The sequence below is a fragment of the Lissotriton vulgaris genome, chromosome 3_1 (assembly GCF_964263255.1).
Source record: "Lissotriton vulgaris chromosome 3_1, aLisVul1.2, whole genome shotgun sequence".
Lineage (NCBI taxonomy): Eukaryota > Metazoa > Chordata > Amphibia > Caudata > Salamandridae > Lissotriton > Lissotriton vulgaris.
The window spans coordinates 1,314,343,171-1,314,357,445 of record NC_141689.1 but is presented as its reverse complement, the minus strand read 5'-3'; the positions used below and the strand labels follow the sequence as shown (position 1 = coordinate 1,314,357,445).

The window sequence follows — 14,275 nt, the reverse complement described above, 5'->3', positions numbered from 1 at the left end:
TATCGTAACAAGTTTTTGGCCTGCATGACAAGAGTTCATGGAATGTTCTTTGTTTCAAATAGTATGTATTTAGCCATGTGCCCTCCTGGGAGTATAATGATGATGCATTCGTGTTCGCTAAAATTGTTGTATGTTCTCTGTTAACTTGATGGTGGGATTACTCTTTGCATCTGTCCGATATCCCGACCTGGCTATCCTACTGACATCCTGCTCGGGATTTCCCTTGTTTTCCGCCCTCCTCTTGCACCTTTTCCTCCCTTCTTCTCCTAGGCTGACCTCTTCCTAGCCTAGGGGAGGTGTTGTATCTGTTTTACTATCGACTTGACATTGATGTACGGTCTCTCCCTCTTACCTCATTCTTTCCTTCCTTCCTTCTTTCCTTCCTTCTTTTCTTTTTGTCCTCCTTACAGAGGGAGATGTGTTGTAATCTGCTTATACCAAAATGTTTACTTATAGTGGTACTGGGGAGATGTGTTGTAACCTGCCCATACCTTCATGTATATCAAAGTGGTACATTCCTTTCTCCCCCCCCCCCCCCCCCTTGTCCCCTTCCTGATGGTATGTTCCATAGGGAGTCTGCTGTAGAATGTTGACAGCCACTCGGCAGTCTTGGAGAGTGGTGACAGAATAAAGTTAAGTTCTTACCTTCTGCTGCATTAAGAGCTTTTTTACAACACAAAGGATGAGACAATTACATGTGTAACAACCTACACACCACTATCAAACCATGTAAAGAAAAACATACTAAAACACTTTAACATCCTACACGCAGGAGGAATGCAACTGGAGTTCCCAAGATTTGCCTTCAGACATACACAGAGTATTAAAGACATGGCCGTGCACACAAGATCACAGGGTAAACAACTGGACAATCAAAGGACATTATGTGACCTCCCAAAAGTCAAAGAGCATTACCCATGCGGAACCTGCAATATTTGCCCCCCAACTACACACACCACAACCCTGCAACTAAACAACCAGGAAGGGACACAGAAGAAACATACAAACTGTAATACTAAAAACTGTGTACACATGGTAAAATGTCCTTGCAACCTCCTGTATATAGGAATAACAACCAGTGCATTGAGGACGAGCGTGAACAAACACAGAAGCAATATACTGTGCAAGAAAAACACCACTAAAATGAGCAGACATTACATCGAAACAGGACATACACTAGATCAAATTACCTGGACAGTCCAATCCTCTATGGTCTAATAAGACACTATTTCATCAAAGAACAAAGATGGGTCTACCGTCTACGGACAAACACCCATGGTCTAAACAACGATATACAATGGATTGAGGTAGTGTAGCCTAATGACCTATTTCTGCAGACAAAGTCACAAAATTGATGTGTAAACTATAGAGATACACAAACACACGTGGTTGTATCATATTGCAGTCAATCTCAGACACTCTATTTGAGAAACCATGTATGTTAAGTATTCGAAATGGGGCTTCACTATTCACATCTTATAGTGACAGATAATACATTATGACACCACTCAAAGATGGCGCCCGTGGTCAAAATAACCCTATTGGCTTAGTTATCCAGTATTTGGGTGTCTTTCATAGATTCACATGCCTGAATCATTCCCCGTCGTCGAGACGGGAGCCTCCGGTACATAAAAAAGTAATGTCCTAAGACATACATAAAGAGAATAGGTCTAAGGGTCTAACCTTAGTAACCTATCTAGGTCCTTATGCAGGAAGGACCAAATAGAGTAGGCTCCAGGGTCCCACCTTGGTAGCCTATCTGTGTCCTTTTGTAAAAAAAGGACCAAAACAAAAGGAACAACCAATCAGCTACTACCTCCCTCTAGAACCTTCCTGTGAGGAGCCTCAGTCTCTCAGATTTTCTACCGCACGTTGTGCTAGGGAGTCTCCACCTGAGTTCTCCTCAGGAATATCGTATTTTCTCCAAACTTCACAGTTTTTTCGACTTTCTACTATGGCTGACGTCAAGAAAAGAGCACTTTTCCGTCCCTGTGCCTCCTGTGGTAAACTAAGGCTCCACGTGGACGACGAACATGAGGAATGCCTGTATTGCCTCTACCCTCACCACAAGACCATCGACTGCAAGATTTGCCGTAAGTTCTCCGTCAAAACCCAGAAAGACCGGGAAGGGAGACTTCTTATCTGGCTGAACAGGCTCAAAGACAAACCGACCGACCTCATTTCTGAGGGTGGGAGCATGTCGGTCGCCTCACAACTTTCCCTGAAGAGGCCTAGGGCTTCCTCGCCTGGCCACTCAGCGACCCCTCCTAAGAGGTCTAAAAAGGCTTCAGAGGGCAAGCCTGCCGTATCTAGCAAGGACCTTCCTGTCCCTAGGAAGCAACCACTGCTTACGGTGACGACGGCGCAATCGGCGACCACCTCATCGCCTAAAACCGTCTCAACATCGACGACGACGGTATCGACGACGATGGCATCGTCGGCGTCCTCCTCATCGACGACTCTAACCTACTCGTCGTCAGCAGGACGACCGATTTCATCCTCCGCACCGTCGACGACAAGACCGTCGACGAGGACATCGACGACGGCACCGTCGACGAGGGCGTCGACGACAGCACCGTCGACGAAGACGTCGACGACGACACCGTCGACGAAAGTCACACCGTCGACGAAGCCGTCGACGAGGGACACTCCGTCGACGAAGGGCGCTCCGTCGACGGCGGCGCCGACGACGAAGCAGTCGACGAAGGAAACGCTGCTTAAAGCTCCGTCGACGAGAGGGTCGTCGACGGATGCACCGTCGACGAAGACTATACCGACGGCTACTGGTACCTGGAAAGAATCCGAGCTCTTGTCACACGCAATGGACGCTCAGACTTCCCATGTCTCCATTAGGATCACCAAAAGGCAGATCACTCCGGAGATGACCTCACCTAGTAAGGTCCAACAGCTGACACCATCCTGCTTCTTACAGGACCAGGAGCCGGAGGAGGAGGAGGAGTTTACCCAAGCCACTAGTCCTTCCGACCTAATTGTCAAGTGCCAGAGTACGGACGAAGAGCAGGAGGTTGAGGAATCGACCCCTCCAGTAGTGCCTACCCAAGTCCACACCCAGGTGACCCCAATGGTGTGCTTGCCGGCCTCATTGGTTGCAGACTTGAGCTTTCTCGTCCAAGACTACAAACTGCGGTTTCCGCAGAAAGCCACCCCTACTGTCCCACCAACCCCGCAGCCATCTGTGCCCGTTCCTGCACAAGGGACAAGACCTAGGCCCCCTCCACTGGTCCTTCCTAGGACACAGGACCCTGCTCAAGACCCTATCTCGTCCGAGGAAGAGGACAGAGAACATGAAGAAGGGGAAGTCCGAGATGATGATACGGACGTGGATGCGGACCAGGACTATGTTACTCACTCTCCAGCCTCTCCGGAGCCACAATCTTCTGAGTCTCCACCTGCTGATATTGGAGGTTTCCATAACCTCATGGAAAGGGCTGCCAAAAGGTTCCATATGTCAATGGAATCTCAGGAAACTGAATGTTTCCTCTATGACTTTAAAGAACCAACTAAGAAAACTACTAGATCGATTCCGATCATTGATTATCTACTCAAACAGGGCAAGCAGCTCATGCAATCTCCAGCTTCCCTACAGGTAATCGTACCCAAACTGGATAAAAAGTACAGAGCTACGTCTTCAGCTCCAGCATGCCTCACGGGTCACCCCAAGGCGGACTCTGTGGTCACCCAGGCGGCGCAGAAGAACTCGCGTAACCCTGCATCACCTTTATCGACACCACCAGATAAAGAAGGCAGGAAGTTAGATGCAGTTGGGAAACGCTTTTCCACTACCTCTGCGACAACGGTGAAAATTGCCAATTCCATCGCCCTTCTTGGGCGTTACAACCGCCAACTCTGGGCGGACATCGCGCCCTACATTGCCGACCTGCCGGAAGATGCTAAAGCGGAGGCACACTCGCTCCTCCTTGAGGGCCAAACATCGGCCTCAGAACTGATAGACTGCGCCATTGACGTGGCCATGACTGGATTCAGACAGCTGGCGGGAGCCGCTGTCCTGCGACGCCAAGGCTGGCTTAAAGCCACCTCTTTCAGACAGGAGGTCCAGACCAAGATCTTAGATATGCCCTATGATGGCGATCACCTATTCGGCGAGAAGATTGACGAAGCCCTCACTGCAATTAAAAAGGACACTGACACAGCCAGAGCCCTGGGCACTCTGCAATCTCGCACTCAGTCCTTTCGTGCCAACAGGGGGAGGGGACAATCCTCCTATAGAGGATCTTATCAAAACAAGTCCTCTTACTCTTACTCTCAGGGTAAAACGCAATTTCAACAGCGCCAAAACCAGTCGGGACGTCAGTCCTCCTTCAATAAATCGTCCTACAGAGGGAAAGGACAGAAGAGACCAGCAGGCAATCGACAATGACTTTTCCAATTGGCCAGCCCCTCCACCATCGCTTCCCTTGCGACTTGGAGGGAAGCTTTCCTTTTACCTTCAAAACTGGCGGCAAATAACGACAGACCGGTGGGTTCTACAACTCCTTCAATTCGGCCACTCTCTAGAATTCCTCTCAAACCCTCCTCAGACACCACCTGTCAAGCGTCCTCACAGACACCTGCGGCTGCTTCGGCAAGAACTAACATCCATGCTCCAGAAAGGCGCGATAGAAAAAGTTCCACACGCCCAGATGGGGGAGGGCTTCTATTCCCACTTCTTCCTCATCCACAAGAAGGGGAAGAAATGGCGTCCAATTCTCGACTTAAGAGCCCTCAACGTGTTTCTCAAGAAGCAATCGTTTCGAATGGTCACGCTACAGGAGATCCTGGGACTCCTGGAAAAAGGCGATTACATGACATCACTCGACCTACAGGACGCCTATTACCACATCCCTATCCTCAAGGGTCACAGAAAGTTCCTAAGGTTTGCAGTCGCAGGGATACACTACCAATTCCGCGTACTCCCCTTCGGCCTCAAATCTGCTCCAAGGATCTTTACGAAATGCCTTTCTCCGGTCGCAGCCTATCTCCGCCAGCAGGGACACCAGGTCTTCCCTTACCTGGACGACTGGCTGGTAAAAGCTCCGTCGAGAGCAGCCGCAGCTGCATCTTCCAGCGCCTGTCTGCATCTTTTCCGCCGCCTTGGACTGACCCTCAACAGGGAAAAGTCATCCCTGACACCAGCTCGAGTCATCACCTTCCTAGGAGCTACCCTGGACACGGATTGCACGAAGGCCTTTCCATCACAGGAGAGAAAGTCGAAACTCATCTCCTTGGCCAAGTCAGTGGCATCCAAACAGTCTCTGACCGTCCGCCTCTTCAAATCGCTCCTTGGCATGATGTCGTCATGTATCCTTCTCATCCCTCACTGCCGCCTAAAAATGCGCCCCCTTCAGGAAGAACTGTCAAAACAATGGACACAAGCGAAGGGATCCTTCGAGGACCGCTTACGAGTCACTCAACATCTAATCAACAGTCTACAATGGTGGACTTCAGACAAACACCTGTCGCAAGGACTACCGTTCCTGCTTCCGGCGCAACCACATATCATCACCACGGATGCATCCTTGGAGGGCTGGGGTGCAGTCCTACAAGAACTGCAGACCAACGGAAAATGGTCGCCACAGGAGTCCAAGCTCCACATCAACATTCTAGAGCTACGGGCGGTCTTCCTGGCGCTCCAATCGTTCCTCCCGCGCATCAGAAACTCCCCAGTGCTAGTCAGGACGGACAACACCACGACTATGCACTACCTGAACAAACAGGGTGGGACGCGCTCGCTATCTCTCTCTCGAGAATCTCAGAGAGTTTGGAACTGGCTTCTACAACATGGCATCACCCTCAAAGCCGAATACGTTCCAGGCAAGGACAATGTCCTGGCGGACGCCCTCAGCAGAGAACAGTCCCTATCCCACGAATGGGAGTTAGACGAGAGTGCATTGAACCACATCTTCACGAAGTGGGGGACACCACAGATAGACCTCTTCGCCACCAGGGAGAACGCCAGATGCCCAAGCTTCGCAAGCAGGCTTCCCCAACCAGGAACTCTAGGGAATGCATTTTCAATAGCTTGGCAGAACGTGTTTGCTTACGCCTTTCCGCCATTCCCACTGATACCCAGAGTAATCAGGAAAATGAAATCGGAGCCCTGCACTCTAATCCTCATCGCCCCATCCTGGCCGAGGCAGCACTGGTACACGGAGCTCCACCGTCTATCCGTCCACCCACCTCTTCGTCTTCACAGTCACCCAACCCTGCTCACGATGTCTCACGGGCAGGTTCTCCACCCGAACCTGGGCCCTCTGAAATTGTCAGCCTGGCTCCTGACTACCGTGAGTTCAGCCATCTAAACATCCCACAAGAGTGCAAAGATGTCCTGTCCAACGCCAGAGCTAACAGCACAAAAAAGACCTATACTCTCAAGTGGAAACGCTTCTGCATCTGGTGTGAAAAGGAGGGCCTACACCCCTTCCGGGTCACTCCCCAACAACTCCTGCCATACCTTCTACACCTGGCGCACTCAGGCCTGGCCCATGCGTCCATCAAGGTCCACTTGGCAGCGATTTCTAGGTTCACTCGAACTTCTAGGGGCCCCTCTCTGTGGGCGGACAGACTCATTAAGCAATTTCTGAAAGGCCTCTTTAGGTCCTTCCCTAGACCAAAACCTGTCCCTCCAACGTGGCAGCTCAACATAGTTCTTCACCAGCTGATGAAACATCCCTTCGAACCTATCCACAAGTCTGACATAAAATTCCTGTCGTGGAAGACAGCCCTCCTACTTGCTCTGACCTCGGCCAGAAGAGTAGGCGAGCTACAGGCCCTTTCCGTCCAGGACCCATTCCTTCAATTCAAGGAGGACAGAGTCATCCTGCGTACCAACCCACGTTTCATACCCAAAGTCCCTTCGGACTTCCATCTTAATGAGCCGGTGGTTCTTAAATCATTCTTTCCGAACCCATCTACCCCGGCTGAGAGATCACTGCACTCTTTAGACCTTCAAAGATGCCTAAAATTCTATCTTGACAGAACAAGACAATTCAGGAAGTCATCCCAACTCTTTGTCGCATTCAGCAGGCCTAGGAAAGGCATGCCCTTAACTAAACAGAGCATATCACGATGGATCTCCTCAGCCATAACTCTCTGCCACGAGAAGGCAGGAAGACCTCTGGACTCACGGGCCAAAGCCCACTCCACCAGAGCCATGTCTACGTCTGCGGCACTATTTGCTGGAGTGCCACTCCTAGACATATGTAGAGCGGCGACCTGGAAGTCCCCGCATACCTTCACCAGGCACTACTGCTTGGACGCTGAGCTGACGAAAGACGCAGCAGTGGGCAGAGCAGTGCTTCGCCATCTATTCCAGTGAGGTGAGCCCTCCTACTTCCCACCATCCTTGACTGGTATGCACATTTCTTTGTTACTAGATTCTGCATGACATTGTATGCTGTTGTTTTTTTCCTACAGTCACAAATGTTCATTTCTTGCAGTAATATACTGTCTGTATCTTCACAGAATGTGCATATTGTATTGCTTGCTACTCTGATTCAGGCATGTGAATCTATGAAAGACACCCAAATACTGGATAAGAAATGCGTTACTTACCTGTAACTGCAGTTATCCAGTATTAGTGTCTTTCATAGATTCACATGCACCCTCCCGCCTCCCCTGGAAGGACTCACCTCTCTCTACAGGTTTACACCTATCCAACTTGGTGCGTACGAAAATCTGAGAGACTGAGGCTCCTCACAGGAAGGTTCTAGAGGGAGGTAGTAGCTGATTGGTTGTTCCTTTTGTTTTGGTCCTTTTTTTACAAAAGGACACAGATAGGCTACCAAGGTGGGACCCTGGAGCCTACTCTATTTGGTCCTTCCTGCATAAGGACCTAGATAGGTTACTAAGGTTAGACCCTTAGACCTATTCTCTTTATGTATGTCTTAGGACATTACTTTTTTATGTACCGGAGGCTCCCGTCTCGACGACGGGGAATGATTCAGGCATGTGAATCTATGAAAGACACTAATACTGGATAACTGCAGTTACAGGTAAGTAACGCATTTCTTCTACATTAAGTCTTTACCACTATCTGTCACATTTAGAAATAATGCAAATTCTTTATAGGATACCCGCTGTAAACAAAAAGATTTATAACAGAAAGTATAAAAAACTAGCCTACACGAAAATACCCCACTACAAGATGGCGCCCATGAATCACGTAACACACTTTCCCATCATCGTGCAATTTACTCACTAATTGACAACAAACCTCCGCTATATAAGCGCGAGGGGCCATCTTCCCTTAACCGGTGGAGACAGGGAGAGGCACGCAGGTGAATCAGCCCTGCTACTATGGGAGAACCGTGAGTAACGTGAAAAGGGAAAACCCTTTCAATGTGCGAGGGAACGTCTTGCTGATTTTTTAAAAAGCGCTTATGCAGTAAAAATAATTGTTTTCAAAAAGTTCACCAAAAAAAAACTAAGCCTCACCAATACAAGTAGTACCTTTTTATCTTTTGGGCGGGGCTAGGGAAACGTAGGATGAATCTCCCGGCAAGTAGCATGTAACTGATAATAAAAGAGTGTCCAGCGGGCCAAAAGAGACAGGTAGAGAGTAGAATGTGTTGCATGTCTGGAAGGCAGGAGAGGAGGATAGGCAGGATGACGCACGATCGGCATTGCATTTGCCGACAGCATAGGAAAATTAAAAATATGGCGCAGTCCGGACCAGGCCCACCCCAGTGTCTCAACCATGTCCACCTCCGCCTGCGGCGACACGCCGGTGACAAAAGGGCCGCGGTCAGCTGCCAGGGAGATGCAATATCAGCCTCTACAGCCACGTGTGGTTGATAAGGGGAGGGGTGAATCCAAAGGTTGAGAAAACTGGCTTGGGCACACAAAACGTAAAGCTTGAAATTAGGAGCACCCATACCCTCATGCCGACATAGGAAGAGTGAGGATGTCATACGCTACTCTAGGTTGTTTATCCGCCCAAAATAAGGAAATGATCGAGGATCGGAGCTTGCGGAAGAAATGAGCCGTAAGGAGGATAGGAATGTTCAAAAAAAGATAAAGGAATTTCGGCAACGCCACCATCTTGGCAATGGCGATGCGGCCGGCCAGAGACAATGGAAGCCGACTCCAATTTGGAATCTTAGATTCTAGCCAATCCACTGCACACCCAAAGTTAGATCTCCAGAGGTCATCGAGGTCCCTACTCAGCCATATACCCTGGTACCGGGTAGGGCCAGTGGCTCATATAAAAGGGAAAAGCCGCACAAATTGTCTGGTGGCATCTGTAAGGGGGAATAACACAGACTTACTCCAGTTTACCCGGATGCCCGACAGTCCACCAAAACAAATTATTTCACGTATAAGAGGACTAAGATTGCCCTGGGGGTGGCAAACGCACAGAGTATTTTTTGTCCGCATACATAGAAACCAGAAGAGATCAGGCCGAAAACCCCATACCCCTGTGGGCGTGACGTTGCCGGAGTCTAGCAGCAAGGGGCTCCATCGCAATAGCGAAGAGCATTGGGGACAGAGGGCAACCCTGCCGGGTGCCACGTCCAATAGAAATGGGCTCCGTTATTTGCCCATTAATCCGGAGATGAGCCGAGGGGCAGGTGTAAAAAAAAAGGCTACCTTTCGTATAAACATGGTGCTGCAGCCAATGCGAGGTAAAAGAAAAAGGGCCATTCAAGCGTATTGAACGCCTTAGTGGCCTCCAGAAGGGCGGCCACTGCAGGAAGACGGGTTGATCTGGTAAAGGACCGAGAAAATGGTCCGGAGATTATGTGAGGTGGCCCGTCCTGGAATATAACCAGGCTGGTCGGGGAGAGCAATGCAAGGCATGAGTAGAAGAAGGCGAGAGGCGATTAATTTAGCGAAGATTTTGTTTTCAATGTTTATAAAAGAAAGGGGGCGATGGGAATCGCGAAAGCCAGCTGGCTTATCGGGCTTAAGTAACAACGTTATCATTGCCTCCCGGAGGAACAGATGGAAGAGGCAATTGTCAAAGGATTCATTGTACATAGCCGCCAAATGTAGTTCTAACAATGAAGCATAAGTTTTATAAAACGAGGCAGGAAGGCCATCTAGACCAGGAGACTTGTCCCCAGGCAAACTGCTGATGGCGGCGAGTATTTCCTCCTTAGTGAAGGACTCGTCCGTAAATTTCGGGTGGTGATCTTCCAGCCACACCAACGCAATACTCTTGAAGTGTTGTTCAAAGGCCTCACGAGATGGGGGGGTAGGTGGGGGGGGGGGGGGGGGGTTGCAGCAGTATATAGCTGTGAGTAAAAATCCATGAAACGGCTCTTGATTTCCTCCGGAGCGGTGGTTCTAGCGGGGCCCCCGTCGCTGAGGGCTGTGTTATACGATGCAGCACTTGGAGGGCGCAAGAGGTTGGCCAAGGTCTTTCCAGGCTGATCACCTTCCCTGAAACAACAAGCCCGGGCCTCTCTACCCAAAAAGGCAAGTTCTCTCTCAGCCTCCTCAGAAAAGTCAGTGTGGTTTTCCCTCAAGTGCCAGTGTCTCTGAGATTAGGGCTTTGGATGCTTCCCAGGCAGCACACCCCAATCCTGTCCAACTTTTCCAGAGTGGTACGAATGGAACGGAGAACGCCGGCCTGTTTCGAAATACATTTGCCTCTTATTACTGTTTTAAAGCCTTCCCAAAGGGTGGAAGGAGAATCTACGGAGCCCACATTTAGATCAAAATAATTGACAATAGCTATTTGAATTTCATCGCAGAAAACTGTAACAGAGCGCGTTCGGCGGGAGCCGCCATGTGAATGCTTGCTGTGGGATCGGCGGGAGACAAAGGCAAATTTGGACCGGTGCATGGTCGGAAAAGATGTGCGCCTTATGTGTTGCAGAAGTGAGCCAAGTGATGACATCTGGAGAGGCAAGCCATATATCAATACGTGACCAGCAGTCCCGAACCCCGGTGACGCAAGTGCCCTCACGAGCAGCAGAAATAGAAATAAAGGCAACCTGGATGCACTCAGTTTGAACAAATAATCAGTGTTGATACTAACGTAGAGTCAAATACTTAACTTCATGCGTCAATTGCGTGCAACGAGGGAAAAGGTCCTGCAAACCCTTTGTCATGAAATGAAGAAGAATACTCGACATATGTGAAAGTAGCCTCATGCACAGCGTGAATCACTCCTGGGAGTGTGAACCAAAAGTTTGTAAGCAATATCAATGTTCAGAAGCAATTTGTCAAAAAATACACTCAGTATTCTATCGTAGAGTCAATAAAATGATACGTATAGTGTTTGTTCTTCTTGATTTGATTCTTTTTATGATGCAACAAACAATTTATCCGTGGACAATGTTCATAATCACAGAATCCAGGTTTTTGTAATATAAAGTTCTTCAAATACAGTGAAGTTACAAATCCCAATGCATTTCGGGCTTTTCAATTAGCCCTTCATCAGGGGAATCTAAAGAAACAATGGTACAGTTTAGTACTAAAAAGTTTAAGCTGCAGGCTTTCTACCACCCAAACGCGGAGGTGAGGAGGAGCAAGCACAAAAGTCAAATAGTCGAAAAAGAAAGAAAAATAGGGTCCAAGCTATGTACAAAAAAATGTGTGTGATGAAAGAATAAAGACTCAGAAAGACCAGTATCACAGAGTTCGAAAGGTGGTGGACGAGTGTAGATAGAAGCAACCACGCCCAGTGAAGGAGACGATGTGCTCGACGATAGTTATCAAAGAAGTAACAGTGAATTCGTGAGAAATTACTCCATAAGGCTGTGAACGTTAGGGGAACGTGCAAGTGAAGCTCACATGATGTGACGGACACTTACGATATGACGAGGTTCAAGATAAATTGTATCCTGAAATGTACCAAGAACGGTGATGTTTAGTACAATGATGTACGTGAGTTACAACGAGTATCTACTCAATTATCGTGTCAAAGCCATTAAAGTGAAAGTGTGAAAACACAGCTTACCGGAAGTGTAGAAGATGTCATATTGAAACACGCAACAGTGGCTGTAAGGCAATTGCGTAAAGGAGAGTGTCAAATACTAAACGTGCAGTGGCATCATAAGCCTAATGCTATGTGCGTGTGGGCGATTCAAATTTCTTACCAGTATCTACATGAGGAAACGGCGTGCCGGGAACCCGGTGTAAACAAGCAGGAAACACTAGCGTCATGAAAGCGCCCGGAGGTTGCGTGTATATGAAAAGCCGAGGTGTAGTGAAGCTGGAAGTAGGACCAGCATGGGAAACTGGTGTATGTCGGCCATATTGGAGTGGGGGGGTGTGAATAGGAAAGAACATAGGAAAATAAAATAAAGTACCTAAGATCCAATGCACAACAGAATAATACCAGATGCAGTGTAAGAAATTCAATTATATATCAGAGTTAAAGAGATAGCTATGGTTCGTGAACCACAACGTAAATATGAATTCTCCAGGGATGGCAATGCTTAGTATAAAGGAAAATATGGAAAACACAGCAACCAGTAGAAGCACAATTTGTGTATGCCAGTTAAATCAGAGAATAAACATTTTAAAGGAAACATGCCAGTTCAAACTTATCATTAAGACCCAGTGGGGTCAATGTCTGCATGTACCAAATCCAGTATGTTTCACGAGCAGCAGGCCACAAATGACGCCAGACATCAGAAAGCGAGTTGTCAATGAGTATAGACTAAAGTGATGCGGTTGCGGTCCGGTGCCGCTGAAAGTGTAAAATTGAAAGCCCCCCCCCCCATAGAACCGCATCCGCGCCAAAGGAGGAGATAAGATGAAATACGTGACAGAAGAATTCGGGATCATCTGAATTGGGCCGAAATATATATCAGAGCGATCGTCATAGGCTGAGAAAGCAGTGTGCCAATATTACATATCTACTGTCAGGGTCTGGAAGCACCTGGATAGTCTGCCAGGGAAGACCCCTACGTATCAGAATTGAGACCCCCCTTGCGTAAGAAGAATAGAACGAGGAGTGTGCCTCCCCCCAGTGGCGTGACTGGAGTCTAGAGGCAGACCCCGGCAATAGGTGCATCTCCTGCAAGAGACATATGTCCACCCTGTGTCGCCGCAAGTGAGAATGAATAAGCCTGGCTTTTTGGTGATCATTAAGACCACGTATATTCAGGTCCAACATACAGTATCAGTCATGCCTCAAGATACCTGGGTGGAATGTGGCGGAGTGCGACTCAGAAAGACCACTGGTGGCATACGGCAGTGCAGTAACCCCCCAGGAAGGGAAGCAAGGAAGCCGCCACCCGCAGGTGGTATGCAGCAGATGGGGGCAAAGCGCGTGAGCAGGTCGGGCATTAGAAGAGGCTCCATGTTCGCAGAGACCCAGTGTTCAACCAATACCAGAGGGAGGAGGGAGCCGTGCAGTGGGAGACGGGGACAATGTAGAACATGTCGCATCAGCAGCGGTGGACAAGGAGCACAGTGCGATGAAGCAGTCTTACCAAAACGAACCAACCTGGAGCAATCGAAAATTAACACCCCATATGACAAACCCCCGTGAACACAGATCAAAAACCAACCCCAGAAGCGTCAGTGTCGCGCCCGCAGCCCAACTATCCCACCCCAACCAAACTGACAATAGCGACAAGAAGACACAAAACCTGACCCCCCCCCCCCCCCTCCAAAAACAGACCCCGGAAAACGCTCCACCCCCACACCCACTCCGACCCTCCAATCAGGCTGAAAGACCGCCCTTTCCCACCCCAGGAACCCACAACTTGGAGAAGGGGAAACCATTAGAATATTGGGAATTATCCCGGTAGGGCATGGCAAGGCTCGGCGGACACCCCTGCAATTAAGCAGGGTGACCAAGCATCCGGAACTTCAGACAACGCTCAGAAAGTTAGAGTCCCAAGTAATACAATCAAACAAGCATAGTCACTCAAACGATCAGCAGCCACTGGCTAAGAGCTGGATGGTGAGGAGCGTAACGATGTGTTGAATTTCTTTGCAAACACGAGAGCCTCCATGTGGATCAGTCATTGTCACTGAGGCGGTCTGAGGCGGCAAGCTGAGAGCTAGATGAAGGAGAGCGTGAGGATTTTTCAGGTTTTTTAGCAAAAGCGAGGGCAGCTTTGGGGTCAGGGAATATGAGTCGTTTCCCCTTGCCGTACTCTCAGCTTTGCCAGGTAGGCCAATGAATACAGAACCTCATGTTTTTGCTGGATCGTTTTGCACGGAGGAATTCCCGCTGGGCTGCCTGGTCAGTGGGGGTGTAGTCCGGGTAGAAAGAAAGAGTTACCTTGGTGAGTGATCTTGCCCATATCGCGGGCAGCCCGGAGGATGGCATCCCGATCCCTAAAAT

The 14,275-nt window shown here is 49.0% G+C and overlaps 1 protein-coding gene across 3 annotated transcripts in view; it reads left to right on the top strand.

Annotated features, from left to right (window-relative positions):
* The window catches only part of CCNI (cyclin I), a 581,782-nt gene that overhangs the window by 64,895 nt on the left and 502,612 nt on the right, over positions 1-14,275 (top strand). The gene's annotated exons all lie outside the window — the stretch shown is intronic.